The sequence below is a fragment of the Triticum aestivum genome, chromosome 3A (assembly GCF_018294505.1).
Source record: "Triticum aestivum cultivar Chinese Spring chromosome 3A, IWGSC CS RefSeq v2.1, whole genome shotgun sequence".
Classification (NCBI taxonomy): Eukaryota; Viridiplantae; Streptophyta; class Magnoliopsida; order Poales; family Poaceae; genus Triticum; species Triticum aestivum.
In genome coordinates this window covers 154,530,438-154,538,262 of record NC_057800.1, presented here as the reverse complement: position 1 = coordinate 154,538,262, position 7,825 = coordinate 154,530,438, and positions in this window count along the sequence as shown.

Sequence of the window (7,825 nt, the reverse complement as noted above, 5' to 3'; positions counted from 1 at the left end):
TCGTCACCCTGTGAGAGAGCGATCACCGATTGTATCTGGCACTTGGAAGGGTGTGTTTTATTAAGTATCCGGTTCTAGTTGTCATAAGGTCAAGGTACAACTCCAAGTCGTCCTGTTACCGAAGATCATGGCTATTCGAATAGATTAACTTCCCTGCAGGGGTGCACCACATAACCCAACACGCTAGATCCCATTTGGCCGGACACACTTTTCTGGGTCATGCCCGGCCTCGGAAGATCAACACGTCGCAGCCCCACCTAGACCAACAGAGAGGTCAGCACGCCATTCTAAACCTAAGCGCCCAGGGGTCTGGGCCCATCGCCCTTAGCACACCTGCACGTTGCGTGGGCGGCCGGAAGCAGACCTAGCCTAGTAGGCGTTCCAGTCCAATCCAGCGCGCGACGCTCCGTTGTTGACGTCACGAAGGCTTCGGCTGATACCACGACGTCGAGTGCCCATAACTGTCCCCACGTAGATGGTTAGTGTGTATAGGCCAGTAGCCAGACTCAAATCAAATACCAAGATCTCGTTAAACGTGTTAAGTATCTGCGAACGCCGACCAGGGCCAGGCCCACCTCTCTCCTAGGTGGTCTCAACCTGCCCTGTCGCTCCGCCTCAAAGTAACAGACAGGGGCCGTCGGGAACCCAGGCCCACCTCTACCGGGATGGAGCCACCTGCCCCTTTAGCCCCCAACTCCGAACAGTACCACAGGTAATGTAACTGTGTAAAGTATATAGTATATGCCCGTGATCACCTCCCGAAGTGATCACGGCCCAGTAGTATAGCATGGCAGACGGACAAGAGTGTAGGGCCACCGATGGAACACTAGCATCCTATACTAAGCAGTAGGATAGCAGGTAATGGTAACAACAGTAGTAGCAAGGACAGGCTATGCATCAGGATAGGAATAACGGAAAGCAATAACATGCTACACTACTCTAATGCAAGCAGTATAGAGAAGAGTAGGCGATATCTGGTGATCAAAGGGGGGGCTTGCCTGGTTGCTCTGGCAAGAGAGAGGGGTCGTCAACTCCGTAGTCGTATTGGGTAGCAGCGGCGTCGGTCTCGGTGTCTAGCGAGAGAAGAGGAGGGGAGAAACAATAAATATTTAAGCAAACAGATGCATAGCGATGCATGACATGACAAGTATCGGTGCTAGGGGTGCCCTATCGTGGTATGAGGTGATACCGGTGAAGGGGGGAAACACCCGGGAAAGTATCCCCGGTGTTTCGCGTTTTCAGGTAGAGGAGCCGGAGGGGGAAAGTTGCGTGTTTGATACGTTAGGGGTGTGTGGCTGATGAATAGGCTGCGTATCCGGGTTCGTCTCGTCGTTCTGAACAACTTTCATGTTGAAAATATTTTAATCCGAGTTACAGATTAAAAGATATGATTTTCTAAAGATTTTATTAATTTCTGGAATTATTAATAATTCGAAATAAAAACTAAAATGCTAGATGCTCCCAGCACAGGGTACACAGAGCTGTACCTAGTGGCTGACAGGTGGGCCAGGGGGTCCCATTTGACCAGTCAACATGACTGGTCAACAGGGGGTGGGGCCCCTGTCATTTACAACAGCTAAACTAACATGATTAGTTAGTCTAATTAGTTAGTTAACTGGTTAATTAAGCAACACTAATTAAGTTAATTAACAATTAAATTAATTAATTAATTTAATTATTTATATAAATATATATTTTATTTTATTTTATTTTAAACGTTTTCAGGGCGTGGGAAAGATAAGATGATGACTCAGATCAGAAGGCCATGAGGTATAAGGAGTAAAAAGAGCCTTACGTTCCATCCCACAATCAATTCCCTTATATAACTAAGAATTTCTAGACTCAACTTCGACCAGTTTGGCTTGGTAATCCTACAGGCAGTCAAGCTCTGATACCAACGCTGTCAGGACCCCGACTCAATGCCACATCGATCTAGCATGTAACACCTCATATCACTTTGCGGCCTCACGCACGGTATTTCCACGGGTGACGCCTTACCTTTGCCCGGGACCGTTTGCGCCTTTTGGCACACGTATATGATAGTGTCGCTAGCATCCATATGATAAGGAGCCCGGGCTGACATGGCTAGTCGTAAACCCAAAGTGGCACAGACTTACAGGGACAGGCATCCATGACCCAGCATCGAATGTGTCGGTCATCAGCGAGTGAATCCAGGCTGTAGCACTGGGCTAGCAGGACTCCGGTGAACCGGGCTGTAGCAGGCTAACAGGACTCCGGTATTCATCGCGTGACATTTCCCCGAAGGGACAGACACAGGAACGAAGAAGGACACATGCCGGCCAGCCTAAGTGTTCCGGAGCAGTAGCAAGCTACCATGGCTCGGTGGAAACACTAGGAGATATTTCCCGGTAAGAGAGGCTACTAAAGATAAACAACTAGATAGTCAGATCCCACACATACCAAGCATTTCAATAACATACACACAATATGCTCGATATATGCAAATACAACATGGCATCACAACATGACTCTATGACTCAAGTAATCTATCAATAGGCTCTGAGGAGCGAGATATTACAACATGGGTCTCATGACCCAACAATCAAGCATACAAATCAAAGCACAAGCGGAAGCTATCATGTCTGGGTACAGACATCTATAACTGAAAAAGGCTGAGAAGCCTGGCTATCTACCAAATCCTGCCGAGGCACAAGATCGTAGCTGAGGTAACAAGCTAAACGTCGAAGACCACGCGGAAATACTAGTGAGACTGAAGTCTCTCTGCAAAAACATAAAATAGGCAAACGTGAGTACAAATGTACCCAGCAAGACTTACATCAGAACTATCTACATATGCATCATTATCAACAAAGGGATGGTGGGGTTTAACTGCAGCAAGCCAGCTTTGACTCGGTGGCTATCCTGAACTACGACTGCAAGTAACTCTTTTGAGGTGGCGCACACGAGTCCACATATTCACCATATCAATACACCACTATGGATCCGCTCCCGTCTCCCTACGAGAACGCCATCCATAGCACTCACGCTTATCTTGCGTATTTTAGAGTATCCACTTTCACTTGTCTATGAACTGATATAAGCAACCCAGAAGTCCTTTTCCGCGGACACGGCTATTCGAATAGATCATATTAACCCTGCAGGGGTCTACTTCTTCACACACGCTCTCACCACTTACCGCCGTTTACACGACATGTACTCGGCAACCTTCAAGCGGAAGCCCAACGTGGGTGTCGGCCACGGCCTACCTAAACACTCAAGTCTCTAGTCCAGGTTTATCGCCTATTCGGGTTCCATCCATGAGGAGATCCGGCCGGAGTTTCGCTCACAGCCCCAAACGATGTGAACAGGGTTCCCGAGACACCAAACGGGCGCCCGGTACACCGTGCCACGTGCCTACCGCATCACAGCCCACCCCTACGGTCAGCGCTGCGCACGGCCTCCAGCATACTACAAACACCATAAACTACTTGCAACTCCTGGACAGAGGACAAGGGTGATTAAGAAGCCGAGAGGGTCCATTGGTTTCGGGCCCAATGCGTGGTAGTAGCTGAATCATGGATCACAAACACAGAACTCAGTTCCTGAGGACGGCTGCAATGAGACAACCCACCATGTACTCCTACATGGCCTCTCACCGCTACCTTTACCAAATCGTATTCACACACTTAGCTCACACACAGTGGACAGGTTCACACGCCTCTGATTCATCCCCGATGAATCAGACCGGACTCAACTCTAAGCAGTAGCAGGCATGACAAACAAACATAAATGAGTAGGCACATCAGGGCTCAAACAACTCCTACTCATGCTAGTGGGTTTCATCTATTTACTGTGGAATGACAGGTCATGCAGAGGATAAAGGGGTTCAGCTACCGCAGCAAGTAACAGATGAATCGTTGTTGCCCTAATGCATTAAAAGAGAGCAGGAGCGAGAGAGTAGGATTGTATCGGAATGAACAAGGGGGTTTTGCTTGCCTGGCACTTCTGAAGATAACATTGAATCTTCATCAGTGTCAACGATCACAACGTCGGTACAACGTCTATCGAGGGAGAACAACACCGGCAACACAGAAGAAACACGATCAATGCAATGCACAATATGATGCATGATCATGACATGGCAAAATGAATGTGTTTTGAGCTAATGCAACTAGCAACAGATTAAATGAAGTTGGTTTGAATACAAGATTCAAATTTAAACTCCATATGTGATTATTCAAATGCCATTTAATTGATTTGTGCTAAACAGCAGCTATAAGTTGTTCTAACATGCATGAAAATGGTACAGATGGATTCCTTGAATTTTTCTGATAAATTTTCATATATAATTTATTTAATTTGGAGTTACGGTTAATTTTCTATGATTTATTGAAGTTTTTACAATTTTCTGGAATTTCCTGAATAAAAACAAATCCAGAAAACATTACTGCGTCATCCTGACGTCATGATGACGTCAGTAGGTCAACGTGGCACAGTCCGGTCAAACTCTGACCGGTGGGTCCCGAGTGTCAGTGTCTAACTAAACTAACCTAGCTTAGCTAATACTAACCTAACTTAATTAGCCGGGCGGGGCCCGCATGTCAGTGAGAGAGAGGGGGGTCAAACCCGGGTCAAACTCGCCGGAGTTGACCCGAGGCTCGTCGCCGGCGAGGCCAGGGACGGCGGAGAGCGTCGGGATTCGCCCTCCGATGACCAAAAGAGCGGCGGAGGGGCTCTACGGGATGCCCAGGCTCGCGCGCATCTAACAGGGCCAACGGGAGAAGCTAGGGTGGCCGGAGGCGACGGCAATCATGACGACGGCGGCGGCCGGAGTTCGGGTGGTGGCGGGTTTGGCGCTACGAGCGGTGGTTTGGCGCGCTGAGGGCACTAGGGAGAAGCTCTTGCTCCTCCGCATCCAAAGGAACGACGGGAGGCCGCGAGGTGGCCGGAGTTGAGCACGGCGTCGACCTCGGCGGCGGCCGGAGCTCGGGCGAGCTCGGAGTCGGTGTTAGGGAGCACGGCAGGAGGCAAAGGGGGGTGTTACGACCTCCTGGGGTTGCACTGAGCACGGCCGCGTGCTCGGTTGCAGCTCTAGGCAACGGTGGCTACGGCGGCGACATGGCCGGCGGCGAAGAGCTCTCGGCTCCGGTGGATATCGGCGCTAGCAGGAGAAAAAGTGCCAGGGGAGGGAGGGGATCGACGCAGCAGCTCACAGCGGATCGAACGAAGGGGTTGGTGAGCTCGGGGGCGTCCTCGTTGCTGCGAATCGAGCGGCGGCGATCTCCGGCCATGGCGATGAAGACGGTGGTGATGGCGGCGTTGCAGCGCGTCCGTGGCGTCGTGGCTTGTCGAGGAGGTCGGGGACGTCGAGACGGAGCTCGCAAGCACAGCAAGGGGTCGAGGGGGAGACGGTGGCCGCGGCGTTACGGTGGCGCGGCTGCGCTCGGGCGAGTGAGAGAGAGGAAGCAGAGGAGAGAAACAAGGGAGAGGGAGAGAGCGAGGGGGTCCAGGGGGTCGGGGCGGCGCCGAGGAGATGACGCGCGGCGTCGCGGTGGCCAGGCGATGCAGACGAGCAGGGTGGTGGCGTGGCGAGCTCGGGCGCGCGCGCCGTGTCCCTCCTCTGCCTACTGGCGCGAGGAGGAAGGCGACAGGGAGGGGGTAGCGATGGGCTGGGCCGCTGCTGGGCTGCACAGTGTTGGGCTGCGGGTGGGCTGCCAGGTAAGCTGAGGTAAGTTCTCTCTCTCTGCTTTTATTTATTGTTTTCTATTTTGTTCTATTTTGTTTTGGTTTAGTAAAATACTAAACCATTTTATAAAATCCTGAAAATAGTTATGTGGCTAGAACTAAAATATACCAAACCACATAAAATGTTCCAGAATTATTGGACATATATTAATTATATATAATATATATATCCAATGCAAATAGTTATTGAATTAACTCAAAGGCCCAAAATAAATGTTTCAGTCACTCCAAAAATATTGGTTTGCACTTTACCTCATGCCAATATTTTTCAAGCTGAAAAGGAACATTTTCTTGGACTTCTTTGAGAAGATTTTAATGTTGATCATTTTTAGAAGGTTTCTGAGGCTTTGAAAATTCCCCAATTCAAATTTCATTTGAATTAAAACATGATGCTCACATGAGGTCTAGCCTAGTGCATAACAGGACCAGGGATGTGACAACTCACCCCCACTAAACAAAAATCTCGTCCCGAGATTCGAGCGTAGGGTAAGGTGAAGGGGTAACGCAACTAGTACAATCTTCACGATGCAGGGTGCACTTCAATTGAACGTTGATTTGTTCACCATCATTTTCTCGAAGTCTTGTTCTGAGAACTCCAACTAACATGACAACGAGAGGAAAGGAAAGACCCTAAAAGAATCGTTCTTCTCGGAGGTCGAACAACTCAGGAGTAACTCTCGGGATGAGACATAGCAACATCTCTTGAGCTGAGAGACGAAGCACAGATCTGAAGAAATGGAGTGAGACAGATGACGAGGGTTCACTAGGTAGACAACAACTTCACGCTTAAGGTGGTAATCGGTTGTCAACGTAGCGAGGAGTTGAATTGCCATGATACCATAACGATGCACCTTAGGGAAGGTGACTCGTAGATATATCCCCTTAAGTGGCAAAAAGAATTACCTTTGATTCAAAGATCATTGAAACTCTTTATACCAGCCTAAGGCAATCACAAGCGATCATTTGGAGGGGGTCGGTAGAATGGCACAATGGCGGTGCAAGCTGGGAACAGAATGCAAATGCTGGGAATGATTCTGGTAACTGGGGAAGAACCCAACAATAGAGAGTGAATTCACTTGTTTGAAAAGGTCATAGCTTTGCCGAGGAGACTGAGAGCAAACCCAGTTAGTGCCGATGATAACACGTAGCGCTTGTGCGTGCTCTCAAGAACTTGAGCATTTCCACATTCTTCAAGGTTTTACCAATATCCGTGTCAAGGGTCCGGGCAACACAACTTGCTACCACGATGAATGATGATGGATGATGCAGATGCAAAGGAAGATAACACCTTCTTAGATTTCACCTTGGCGGGGCCAAGGGAATAAAATCTGGATGATCGACCGAGAGACATTTAGCACTCCGCTTCTAATGTTCTCCTTGATGTGCTAGCGTAATCCACCCATAGATATGGTTTGATATCTAGAGCATCAAGTAAAAAGGTCGGACTTCGGGATCTCAAAAATCATAAGGCACAACTAGGTAGTAAATCCTACGAAGTCCTTATGGGATGGTGGCCAACTTCATCAATCAAGATATTATAATAACAGGTCTTCCGGCTGGGTGTGTTGGCCACGACATCCACTTTACCGGTTATCGCGCGACCAATATTATAATTCTTGGGAAATATGCCAACCATCATATCTGCCTGAGATTCAGATCTGGTTGGTGTCAGGATATTCCAGACTCATCGAGGCTAGGAAGAAAAATGAAAGTTTGCAACACAAATCTACGAGATGACGTTGCGGGATTCTCGGGAGATGAACTACGATAGCAAGCTCTAAAACATGAGCTGGTTCTGCTACAAACATGTGAACACGTTGTCCCAGACAAGCGTGCCCACATGGTAGTCTTACAATAAAACACTACCGAGTTCAGGAGGGGGAACCATCAACGAGGGTATCGAAATCCCTACATAAGTCCGGATTAGCTCTTATGAAGGAACTCCCTCTCCTTGAACAAATCAATCAGTGGCTTGGTGTGCTCGGGACACCTATGGAATGGAGGTTGCAAGTCTCCGAACCACAGAATACTTCGCACGTATGCATGACTGACTTGCAATGATTCCAGAAGAAGCAACATTGACTTTCTCGAGTCCACGGCGGCAACTTGCATCAAATGC